The sequence below is a fragment of the Lagenorhynchus albirostris genome, chromosome 11, assembly GCF_949774975.1.
Source record: "Lagenorhynchus albirostris chromosome 11, mLagAlb1.1, whole genome shotgun sequence".
NCBI classification, from domain to species: Eukaryota; Metazoa; Chordata; class Mammalia; order Artiodactyla; family Delphinidae; genus Lagenorhynchus; species Lagenorhynchus albirostris.
This window is the reverse complement of record NC_083105.1, coordinates 62,204,997-62,217,927: the sequence shown is the minus strand read 5'-3', so window position 1 is coordinate 62,217,927 and position 12,931 is coordinate 62,204,997. Positions and strand designations below refer to the sequence as shown.

The 12,931-nt window shown below is 44.4% G+C and overlaps 1 protein-coding gene and 1 long non-coding RNA gene across 4 annotated transcripts in view; one reads left to right on the top strand and one right to left on the bottom strand.

Annotated features, from left to right (window-relative positions):
• SLC11A2 (solute carrier family 11 member 2) overlaps positions 1-7,188 on the bottom strand; it is a 34,163-nt gene extending 26,975 nt beyond the window's left edge. For 2 of the 3 annotated variants that reach the window (XR_009543501.1, XM_060166227.1), the window contains exon 1: positions 6,737-6,756. The gene's annotated coding sequence lies outside the window, so the exon portion shown is untranslated. Of the gene's footprint in view, positions 1-6,736; positions 6,757-7,071 lie in introns of those variants that run through there. The other variant, XM_060166228.1, reaches the window with a different exon arrangement.
• Positions 7,189-7,280: 92 nt separating this feature from the next.
• On the top strand, positions 7,281-9,793 carry LOC132528835 (uncharacterized). Its single transcript, XR_009543313.1, has 3 exons — positions 7,281-7,404; positions 8,775-8,925; positions 9,655-9,793. It is a non-coding gene; the product is annotated as an uncharacterized LOC132528835 (long non-coding RNA).
• Positions 9,794-12,931: the final 3,138 nt, after the last annotated feature.

Genomic DNA, 12,931 nt, shown 5'->3' with positions numbered 1-12,931 from the left:
AGTGTAAAAAGACTGAAACAACCTAGTACATTTACAGGATGGAATGCCATAAATAAGGCAGATCTATATGGATTAATAGGAAACAATCTCCAAGATATACTGTGAAGTTAAAAACCCAGTTTATAGAACAGCATGCTATCATTTATGTAGCAAAAAAGAGAGAAAGAGAGAGAGAGAGAGAGAATACACACATACATGTACAGACGATATCCAAAGGACATGCCAAAAACTGGTATTGCCGTCCCTAAGAGGAAGCAGTGGGGGAGCACAAAAGAGGTCAGGAGAAAAGGAAGACCTCTCACTGAATATACACTGTATACGGTTTTGCACTTAAAAAATTTTTTTTTACCATGTACCTGTATTATTTTTTTAAAACATAAAGGTCACATAGGTTTACTCAGTTTCTCAACGAACACCTCAGGGACGTTCAGTTTCTCAATGAACACTTCAGGGACTTACCAGTTCTCTCTGATAAAGCTTCACAATGCACAATCAGAGATCTGAAGCCGTCTGGTTAGCAGGCATATATGGCCTCAAGCTTAACTTACTACTACTTTGACTCAGTGTGCAAACAACCAAGCTCTGAAATTGTGATTTGGAAGTTTCACCTGAATGCAAAGAATTAGAAAAATTCTCCTCAGGAAAGTGTTTCCTGACTCCCTAATTTGGGTTAAACGGCCCTCTTTCATGTTCCCCCAAAGCACCTGCTGCTTACTACTATCATATCACCCTATCCTGAAAGCATTTATTCCCTAATACTATTCTTGCAACTCGTCTGTAAGTCTGAAATTATATCAAAATAAACAATTATACCGCCCCAAACACATACTAGCTATAATAAATGCCGAACATTTAATTAATAATAATTCCATGTGTTCTCTTATCATTTACAAGAACTCTAGAAGAACAATTTGGATAGCCCAAATCAGTTTTTAAAATTGCCACCAAGAGGACTTCCCCGGTGGCGCAGTGGTTAAGAGTCCGCCTGCCGATGCCGGGGACACGGGTTCGTGCCCTGGTCCGGGAAGATCCCACATGCCGCGGAGTGGCTGGGCCCGTGAGCCATGGCCACTGAGCCTGCGCATCCGGAGCCTGTGCTCCGCAACGGGAGAGGCCACAGCAGTGAGAGGCCCGCGTGCCGGCAAAAAAAAAAAATTGCCACCAAGAAAGTATGAAATACTGCGTATTAAAGCACATATATAACTTCAACTTAAACGTTTTCCCCCTATGGTTAAAAAGAAGTTTGAATTTAAATTAATTTTTTTCTTATAAAATTCTTCTACAGAGAGCAAAGGCACCACAAACCATTTCACTGATTTTAGAACTGCGTTCATTGTTGCAAAGGTCTCCCTAAAATTAATTTTAAGTTTCGGAGAGGAATGTCTTTGAACAGTCCTCTAATTCCTCTCCCCTTTTTTCCTCCCCCCACCTTGTATAAATAAAATCAGAGACAACATTAAGTAGGAAAAGAAGTTTCATAGAGGCAACTAGAGAAGTGTGCATGGAATCAATTGAGTAATGTGAACAGGAAGGGCTTCCCTGGTGGCGCAGTGGTTGAGAGTCCGCCTGCCGATGCAGGGGACACGGGTTCGTGCCCCGGTCCGGGAAGATCCCACATGCCACGGAGCGGCTGGGCCCGTGAGCCATGGCCGCTGAGCCTGCGCGTCCAGAGCCTGTGCTCCTTAACGGGAGAGGCCGCAACAGTGAGAGGCCCGTGTACCGCAAAAAAAAAAAAAAAAATGTGAACAGGAATGTTTAAAGTTGCTGCCAAAGCCATCTCTTCTCCCTGCTGATGTTTCCTCAGCCAACGTTCAGTGCCATGCTGGTGACAAAGTGGAAACTGCCAGATGTACAGGCTTTAAAAAGTGATCCCCAAGTTGTTTATTAGAGAATAAAAAGGAGCTGTGATAAAAAAACAATTCCATTTGTTTTGAAGAAAATGTAAAGATTTCCAGATCCTTCTAAAATTCCCTTTTCTCTAAAGGTCTACTTTTAAGGCTAAAGCACTTGATATTCCTACTAAATCATGACTGTTCATCTAACATCTATGCTGTGCAAGATGTTCTTCATGAAGGTGAGCTCCTGCCCCTGATGACTGGGAGTCAACAAAACTGAAATATTCAGTGGTTCAAACAGATCTAACTGCTGTCTGAACCCTACGTATTTTAATAAGGAATATTACTAGCCATTTTTTAAAATGAGAAATTATTACTTCCTCTGTTTTTCCATTCCAGGTCAATAAAGAAGCACCAATTTCCGAGTCTTTCCATCAGGATATACATCTAATTAATTCCAAAACTCAATTTGCCCCCACTGGGGATGATGGGAGAGAAACGGCTTAGAAAAGCCATGTGAATTTCTAAATTATAATTGAGGATGTGAAGTTTGGAATTATTTTTTCAATTTGAATAAAAAATAATCCTATTTTTCTCTCATTAAAATGAATTTGATATAAAATGACAAAATGAAAAAAAGGTTGGAGACAGATTACATCTACTTCCTGACAAGAACAAAGCGAAAAGCCCCTCTGGTGTTAGTATAAGAAAAAGGCCTGGAAACTCTAATACCCTTTAGTTTAAGAAAAAGGCCTGGAAACTCTAATCCCCTCTACCTAAGTGAGTAATATTTCGGTAAGCTGAAAGTCACACAAGCACACCCAGTTCATAAAGTACAAACAGTGTTGCTATTGTACAATGTGCTTAACACACATCAGATCCTCTCTCTCTCTCTCTCTCTCTCTGGCACAATGGCCACTGAGACAGACTGTTCATGTTACTGACTTTGTATTCCATAGTAATAATCTCAAAATTGGAGACACCTCCCTTAGTCTACCAGAGAACTACAATTTTCAGCTCAGCATCAAGTTTGCTACTTCCACCTGAGTTAGACTTTTGAAAATCTGTTTGACGGTTGAAAGGAAAACCTGACATGGAGAACATCTAATGATAAAGAAAGAAGAGAAAGAGAAAATCTTAAGCAGCAAGAAGAGGAGAGAGGGGGTAAGATAAGGGGAGGAAGAGTACAGTTGATAATAAAACCGGCTCCCTGGGTGTCAAAGACGATAACAGTGGGGAGAAACGTGGCCAGGCTGTCAAGAAGTACTGAACTTTTAGACAAAAATATCACCCATCAACCAGAGACTTCAGAATTACAAGGGCCCAATTAATACCCGTTAAATAGAGCTCTTCACTTTCTCTGCTCAGAGCTCTGAGGCTTAGCCAGCTTCAAATCTCCTTGACTGCTCACACACCAGGGTCACTAATATCTTACTTCCAGAAACTATAACTTGGTCTTTGTTCCTCCCGACTCTCACAGTGTGAGGCTTCCCCCCATTTCCTCCCAACCTGAAGTTTACAGCACTGCATTTCCCTTTCGCGGCCCAACCTGGCCTCCTGGCGTGACACATCTACCCCAGAACACAACTCCGAGCTCTGTGAAAATTTCAAAGACCTCTTTACAATGAAGTAAGAAAGTCTATTAAATCAGTCTATACCCACTTCTTGCCTCAGAAAAAAAGTGCTTTGCCCTTATACTTGCTTAAGTAGCTGTTCTCTGGCAAATGTGAAGAAAGATTATTATTAGATTACATTCAACTTATTTATTCCAATGACAGATACTGGCCCCCCAATGCAGACTGACACTAACAATTTTAAGTACATATCTTCCTCAATGTTTCTTTGCTTAAAGCAAAGAAAAACTGTCTGTAAAGACAGACAATACATATAAGATTCTCCAGCCTCATACATGCCTCCTTCTGCTCTTTAGAACCTGCTACAAGTTCAATAGTTAACGTGTAGCCTCCTTTCATTACCTAGGAATTTTAATAGACGCTTGATTGTTAGTGATAAATGGGACCAAAACAAACAAAAATAACCCACACAAGATGACCTACTAGCAATAAGCACAAAGACAAGCCTGAGAACCCTAATTTCCTAATTTAAGTCTTTACTGGGAACTGGTCCTTACACTAAAAAATGTAAGTTACTCTGACCTTAAATTAAAAGTGGAAGACTTCCCTGGTGGCGCAGTGGTTAAAAAATCTGCCTGCCAATGCAGGAGACCCAGGTTCAAGCCATGGTCTGGGAAGATCCCACATGCCTCGGAGCACCTAAGCCCATGCGCCACCACTACTGAGCCTGAGCTCTAGAGCCCGCAAGACACAACTACTGAGCCCACGTGCCACTACTACTGAAGCCCGCGCACCTAGAGCCCATGCTCCACAACGAGAAGCCACCGCAATGACAAGCCTGCGCACCACACGAAGCCTAGCCCCCGCTCACCACAACTAGAGAAAGCCTGCGCATAGCAACAAAGACCCAACGCAGCCATAAATAAATTAATTTTTAAAAAAGTGGAAGAGGAATTAGACAATAAATATATTTTTATCATCCCTGGCCAACTGTTTTATATTCCATTCTGATGTTATTATAGTTCATAATACATTGTTGTTTTATTATATCCATGATATTCCTGATGATACCCGGAGGCCTTGTCTTTGTGTCTCCAGGGGCCAATAAATGTTAATTGTTCAATACATGTCTGTTAAATTATCAAAAGAATAAATGGCATCGGATGGGTGAGACAACAAGGATCTAGGACTTCTAACTCCTTACATTTGGTACAGTCAAATACTCCCTGCCTCTTCTTTTCCAAAATATTTTATTAAAACCAGAGGGACTCACATGATGAAGATGACAATATTAAGGCAAAAGGTCTTCCCTTTCTGCCTCAAACACTCAACTCTTTAAAGGTGTCACTCCCTGTCCTTATTAAAGCACAGAGGTTTCACAAAGATACTGTCCTCCACTCTCACCAAGCCAACATCCAACTTTCAACCTTATACAAGTACTAAACTATCTTACTCCAAAGCTAAATAACTAAACTCACACTATGTGTACTTCAGTCAAACTAGGCCAGCAAGACTGTGCAGTAAGCGATGTTCTTTTTAGTAAACTCAAAGTTTCTCATTTTGTGATTAGTTCCCAGTAATGCTACCTATATAAACAGCAGCTTTCTTGGAAGGGAAGAACTGGAAGACAAAAAAGTCTTCCATTAGAACCTTCCGGACAGTACCAAGAGAATCTGAGAGGGACTTTTAAGCTCACAGAAAGGGCATAAGTATGGCAGCAGACATACACAGTAAGGAAACAGGGAATAAAGATGTCTTTGATTCCACAGCACCCACCCAAGCTCTTAGCACTATAGGTCAAGTAGAAAAGATGCTGCTTTGTATCAATAGATACGACTCTCTAACCTCTAACCTTCACTTCACTGAGTCAAAACTGAACCAAAGCTGCTTAGGAGCTCTGTGGAGTATTCCAAGGGATCACCGCTGATTTCCTAACAGTAGAGGAAGATTAGATTAGAATTAGAATTAGAATGGGGAAGATTAGAAGCTTCCCCATTCACTACCAGAAGTGCTGCCAGGCTGCCCAGAAATTCCCCGCCCAAGTCCCAGCCATCCGGGAAACATGAGAAACCAAGAATGCTGTAATCATGGCCTTTTTGGTATTGGGTCCAAAAAAAACTGTGTCTAGGCCAAGACTGTAAATGAAATATCATCCAATGAAAAACTAAACAGTCAAAGAAGTTTTCATTTACCCAACACAGCTATCATGGACAGACCCAGTACTGTATAGAGGAAGTTTCCAACCTTATTTAATGATAAACACCCAGCAGAAAACCTCTAGTCACACGTTAACTATACTATAGCCTCAGATCATGAATGACGTGGATGGAAAACAGGCCTAAGGGTTCATTGGCAATAGGCTCACAGGATTTTGAAGAAGGATAAGTAATAAGGTCAGAATTCTTTTAGTGTGGAATCTTTTAGGGGGAAGAAGGTACTTGTAGGTAATAATAAAACTCTTAAATGCCAGGAATTGTTCTAAGCACTTTAAGAATATTAACACATTTAATAGTCACCACCAACTCTTTAAGATTGATATTATCAACCCCCATTTTAAGTATGTGGAAACAAAAGAACAAAGAAGCACCTTGCTCAAAGGTTTACAGAGCCAAGAAGTGCTGCAAACTAGTCGGGGTTCAGATTCCACTGGAGTCAAGGTAGAAACACAGTGTCCCCTGGTTTCACCAATATTCACTAGAATTATGACCTCTGGAAACCCGTCTCCTCTTGCCTCCCCTTCCATATAATTTTTGCTTTTGCTTTTCACTTTAAAGAGATGTCACATTCCCTTAACTTCATAACGCTCCTTTGAAAGCAGTGCACGATATGAGAGTATCTTCACTTGACACACAGGAAATTCCAAGCCCAGGTTCCCCGACTTCTCCCCCAATGATGCTCTTTGAAATAATCTGATATATGAAGGGAATTTGGGGAAACCAAGTGAAAATGAACCCAAAGGCGTAACATCAAAAAAATTAGCATAGCTTTAAAAGCAGGGACATATGAAACCAAACAAATGGAGAGCTGCCACCCCACTCACATACCGTGCACAATAATGCCCCCTACAAAGGTGCCTGGAGCCTGGAGGCTGCACAAACAGCCCTAAAACCAATCTACACACAAGTACTCAGCGGCCTGCCCAGGCCCCTCACACGAAGGCGCTCCCTGGATGTCGGCTGAAGTAAAATGAATTCTTTTGTTGAAGTGGGGCGAAGGGAAGCCCAGGGAGCAGACGGGCGCCAGGTCTCCGCAGATAAGAAGGCGGCCGCGGGGACCTTGCCCCGTGGCCGTCGGCCTCTTCCGCGGCGTGAAACGGGGTCAGCGCACCGTCGATCACGGGTCCCGGCCCCGCGGCTGGTCCGGCCGGGGGTTCGGCCATTTCTCTTAGGCCGCCAAGGGAAAGGGGTGAGGCCGCTGCAACCTCTGGCGTTTTCTTCCCGCCCCCCCGCTCCCTCCTCTCGGTCTTCCTTCGAATAATGCGGCTCCATCTGGACCCCGCGCCCAGGCCCTCAAAGCCCGTGCCGCCCCTCGCAGCCCCGCTCGGCGCCCCGCACGCCCCATTCTGGCCCCGGCGCCAGCTCCCAGGGCAGCCCTCCATCCGGGGAACCCGGGGAAAGCCGGGCGTCCGCGTGACCTCTGACCTGCCCTGCACCCCACCTTACCGGCTCAGCAACCACCTGACAGTCTGTCCCCGCGCCAGAGGCTCCATACCCCTGGAACCAGTGCCACGCCAGCCTACCCCCTACACGCCCCGCGATTGGCCGACAGGACCGCAGCTGCACCTTCCTATTGGCTGGATTCTCCGTATTCCCCTCGGCTGCCGGCGAGCAAGGCGGGCCGACGGCAAATTCCGGGGCTCCGCCCTCCCCAGGTCAGGCTGGAGGCGGGGCCACGGCGGCCCGGGCGGGAGCTGTCTCCTGCAGAGCTAGTGCTCGCGCTGGTCCAACCCACAGTGTGGGTTGGAGTCTTCCACCCCGCTGGCAACCTGCAGACACGTAAGTTTCCTGCTGTAATTCGCCGCGGCCTCACGTTAGGTCCTGGAAATCAAGATCATTTCTTCTGAGACGCGGCTCTGTAGAGATACAGCTCCATCCTACAAAGTATAGCCACCTGGCAGGACCATTTCCTCTCGGCCCCAGAGCCACATCATAGTATCTGCTGCCCCACCAACAGCACCCCACACCTGGGAGGAACCGCGAAACATCCGCTAGTGCAGCCATTTCGGCTGCATCAGTTGCCCTATTCCCAAGCTTCGGTAATGAATTGTTTTCCGCTCTCCTACGCAGCTGCCTCACTTCTTCCCCCAAACTTTATTCTCCATCTACCCAAAAGTAGTCCCACTCCATCCGCAGTTTCAATCTCACATACCAGAGTCTTTCTCTGAAGATGATGACCAGACTTGTGGTGCTTTAGAGTGGAGAAAATAGTCTGACTAACCACCCTAATTTTCTACAATGTTGTTTAGAGCTAACAGAAACATTCTTAGACACCCCTCTCCCCGCGCCCCCCATCGCCCCCATAACTGCTTTCATTAAAGGTAACCAAGCTTATCTAACCAAGTCATAGGCCTAGAGAGGAAAAGCATAAACCCCTCCAACATCTTTCTTCCTGTAAAAACTGCTAGGAGAAATTTTTATTAGTTGGTAAAAGAGTCCAAGAGAAGAGGAAAGGAGAGTAAACTGCAAAAAGGAAAATCCAAATAAAGTACAAAGTAAAAACAAATTCAAGGACCCAAAAAAACTGGGCTGAGCTTCATCAGTTATCTGGTACAGGCTAGTTTCCATACAGAATTTCTCCTAGAGAGAAAAGAAAATGCACAAATTAGTTCTGAGAATCTCTCTACAGCACATATGGGGAGTTTCAGAAAGGCTTGATGAAGTCCCTCCAGACCAGAACCTTTCCTTTGGGAACTTCTACTGCAACTAGAAAATAACATGGCTGGAGCCATCCTTCTCTCGTTCCAGGTCTGCTCAGGTGGGCAACTTCCCTGGGCTGTTGCATACTTACTTGCTGGCTACTTACTTAGCTCTATGTGTGGAGCTGCCTCCTTCTTAAGCTGTTTCTTCATTGTGCAGGCTGGGTTTAACTTTTCCCAGTGCCGGCTCCTGTCTCCTGCCTCTATATATGCAGACAAATGTGCCTCCCTTGGTTAGATAAGGGCACTTTAGGCTGCTCTGGGCAGCACATTGTTAAAGACACCGCATGGAATTTCAAGAAGCAAACCACACCCTTCAAAGCATAAATTTCATCTTTGACCTCTCATGAAAAGGGAAGCATATATACCTGCCACTCCTGGGTATTGATGAACAATGAATTGCATTTGAAAACTTTTATTCTAAGATTTCATCTCTGTCTCATTTCACAGGAGCTAGAGGCAGGCCTGTGTGTGCCAGTGGTTGAAAGGGGTGGAGAAAAAGGAATTGCTTTCCTTCAGGACGCCACTCCCCTTGGAGGGAAGCTGGTTTGGGCACTTGAACCAGGGCTGCATGTGCACTAGGACTCTGCTCCCCTGAGACGTAAGCTGAAACCAATTAACCCCAAGCCTGACAGTCCAGATATTTTCCACATAGGTATGTGCAGCACCAATGCAATTATAGGCAGTCTCAGAGTATGGGTGAAAATGCCAACCAGTCCATCCCTTGGGATCGGAAGGACCCGCTGGCATCAGCCTGGTCAATCAGTGATCCACAGGTGGACAACAAAGCCACACAAACCCAGGACTCTGTTCCTGATGTCAAAGGGAAAAAGAAAAAACACCTGAGACTGACAAAAAAAAATAAAAAATCCAGAGCAAGCCAGGATTTCTCAATCCAGGAAGAGAGGAGCTGGAAAAAAAAAGGGGGGGGGGCGTGGAATTTGCCTCAGACAAATATAGTTTAGTACGCCAGCTGGAGGCAAAGCTGGAAAGGAGAGGCATTGGAGTGGGGTGAGGAGAATGGGTAGGATACTGGAAGGAGGACCTTGCTGGCTTCAGGAAGTTTTCTGGTAGTTTTAAGGAAAATCTGCTTAAAAAACATATGCAATAAATGTGATAGAAAAAATTACGTTAGAATGGAAAAGAAAAGCAGCAATCAATTCATATCCATCTTCTAGCAAGAGGCTCTAGTGCCTACACAGAACAGCCATAGAGTCAGTAGAAGGAACTATGGATCTTCTGTCCTCGACCCAAGATGAAGATCTCTTCATTCAAGTACTAAAAGTCATCTCATTACAACTTGACCTATCTCTTTGTCCTTGTTCTACAGCAGACAAGTTCCCTAAGGCAAAACTGCCTTAGAGGGCTTCCCTGGTGGCTCAGTGGTTGAGTGTCCGCCTGCCGATGCAGGGGACACGGGTTCGTGCCCTGGTCCGGGAGGATCCCACATGCCGCGGAGCGGCGGGGCCCATGAGTCATGGCCACTGAGCCTGCACGTCCGGAGCCTGTGCTCCGCAACGGGAGAGGCCACAACAGTGAGAGGCCCACGTATCGCAAAAAATAAAAACAAAAAAACCCGCCTTAGATTGGGGCTCAATTTGTTCCCCTTCATGGGAAAGTAGAAGAAAAAAAGAAGAAATATGAAATCACCCATGAACTAACCTGTTGCAGGAAAAGGCCCTATTTTGGTTTAGGACTTCCAAAATAGGAATGCATTTTACAATGAGACTCTACCATAGCCCCCTCTATTGCCTCAGGAATTGCTCCCAACGTACACACTCCACTCTTTCCTACTAGATCCCCACTGTTCACTTATAGTAACTGACAACATTAATGGAATTCTTATTATGTATCAAACCCCATATTTAACACGTTATAAACAGGAATTAATCCTCGCAATAAATTTGTGAGGCAAGAACTGTAATCTTTATTTTGCATATTAGGAACCTGAGTCTAAGGGAGGTTAAGTAACTTGCCTAAAGACACACAGCAAGTTAGTGACAGAGCCAGGCTTTGAACACAAATTGGTTAGATGCAAGAGCCAGCACTCCAACTACCATACCATAATGCCTCCATCTTACACACCTAAAACAATTCCCTTCCATTCAAATCTCTAGCTCGGAAATGATCTCTTTTATAAAATCCTATTAATGTAAATTCACTGAGCATTCCACATTACCACGATAGCCAACTGATTTCTAAATAGATGTGAATATGTGTGCTCTTTATTTAAATAGGAGACTTTTCCTCCCATAGTCACCTCCCATCCATTCTCCAAGTATTCTTTTTCATGCTTTTGTTTTCCCTGAAACAACTGTCTGAAATTCACTCCTTCCAACCCTCCCTTTCTGTCGGAGGACGCAGGCAACAAAAAGTGCCCATCAAACTGAGAAAGCACCTCGAGACAGAAAAGCAAGGCAGGCAGCTCCATATAATCAATGGATCAGTTTATTATATGGTAACTTACTCACAGGGTGGGATTGGGCAAATAACGATCCAGAGGCATTCGCAACTGCGCTCCACACCACCAAAGGGCCATTGGGACAATTTTACAGTTAACCTAGGGTGTGGGGGTAGGTGCTCGAAACAGGATGTGCATTCCTAAGCCAAGATTTATGAATGGGTAACAAGTCTCGAGGGAATACATCAGCGAAGGTTGTCGTCATTGTTTGGGGACCAACAGAGCATCGGGGCCACCTGGTCCTAATGATTATAAAAAAATATCTATTAACTACAAACCACTTGGTAACAGGGAAGTGATTCACGGCACAGTACAGTCCTGGGTTGGGTCAGGGGAAGGACAAGAGGAACTGTAAGGGTCAAGATGGCGTCAGTTACGCTAACAGCCATATACCTTCCTTACCTGGAAAACTCATTATTGTTGTAGTTACTGCTATTGTTATAGCTTCCACTAAAATATCCCCGTGTTGGAGCATTCCCTGACTCCTCCAGGCAGCATTAGCTCTACATTCTGTCTGCTACCCAAACACTCCTTACTCTACTCTAGCCCCAACTCATTCTGAATATATTTATTGAAAATAACTACACACCAGGCAGAGGATGGGTGGTACAGATACAACACAAATAAGATAAGCACAGCCCCTTAGTGGGTTAATATTTGTGTGCTTTCTTCTCCCACTAAAATGTGAACTTCTCAATAGGGGCGATTATCTTATCTTTGTACACCAGGTGCTAACAAAAGCCAGATACATAAGAGGTGTTCCATAAATATATTATCCCATTTTTTAATATGTTATGGCTGTCAGGCAATGAAGACAAATAACTAGGCTATATCTGTTTATATTTATGTTTCTATTTCCAAAATTGAGTCTTCCTCTATCCTGAAAATATTCTTCCCTGTGATAATGCTGGAATGCACAGGAAGGATCCCCTTTGAGAAAGAAGGACTTATTACCCCTGTTTGGAGTGGGGATGCTGCTGGCCTCAGGCCTCACGTCAGGCCCCTTTCTCAGGCAGCCCACATCAAATGACTGATCTATGTGGGAATGTAAAGATTCATCCCTCTCATCCCAACCGGGACAGCTCTGAAGGTTGGCTAAGCCTTTATCCTGTATCACAGCTCAACTTCTCCTGTGCAGACTGCTTCCTTCCCTTCCCTTAGTGTCTATCCCAAGATCACTTCCTAATAAACGTACTGCCTCCATCTTGGAGTTGGCTTCCCATCCTACTACTTTCTGTATCCGGAAATTAATGTGTCTGAAAAAGTGATCTGCACTCCTCTACTTCCTTAGCACTCATTTTTCCACCATTTTGTGATCCACCCTAGAAATTACTTTCTCGTTAGCTAATTGAGATCATCATTGCCAAGTAGAGTCAGAACCCACGAACTCTTCAACTTTCTCCATATTTGAAAGGTGCTACCATTCCACTTACAACTCTTTCTTCGGCTTCCATCACACTCTGCTCTTTGGGTCGTTTGAATTGCTCTTTCCCTACTACCTTCAACTGGGACTTTTCTTCCTCCTACTCCTTACATGTAGGCATTCCTTAGGTTCACTCCTTTGTCGTCTTCTAATTCGAAACAATCTGTCTGCAGTTTCAACGTAATAATACTGGGGACCCACTCAGCATTAGAGACATTCATGGGACAGGTTAGAGTAAAAAGAACAGCCTCTTAAGGGTAAAATAGACCTGGATTCCAGGTCAAGCCAACTGAGAAACCATGGGTAAATTATTAAATCTTTGTGTTCCATTTCTTTATCTGAACTGGGTACAATACCAGCCTCATAAGGATGCTCGCCATATTTTTTATTCCCCAAATGCACCAATGTTCTCTTTTCCCTTCCTGTCTCTTCACATATTGTGCCTATGCTGCAACATTCTTGCTCTGTCCATCCTTCATCTAGCTAACTCCTACTCACCATTGATGTCTCACTTTAGATGTTCCTTCCTCCAGAAAGGCCTCTGTGATCCCAATATCTGAGTGAGGTATGTCTTCTGTGACACCCTATAGTGTATTCTTCCCTTTCCCGTAGCACTATCCCATGGAATTGCTTTGCCTGTTTGTCTCTAATCCTCTTTGAGGGCCAGGACTTTGTCCTGTTCACTCCTGTATCCTCAGGGAGGACTCCAAGGCTGGCAGCATC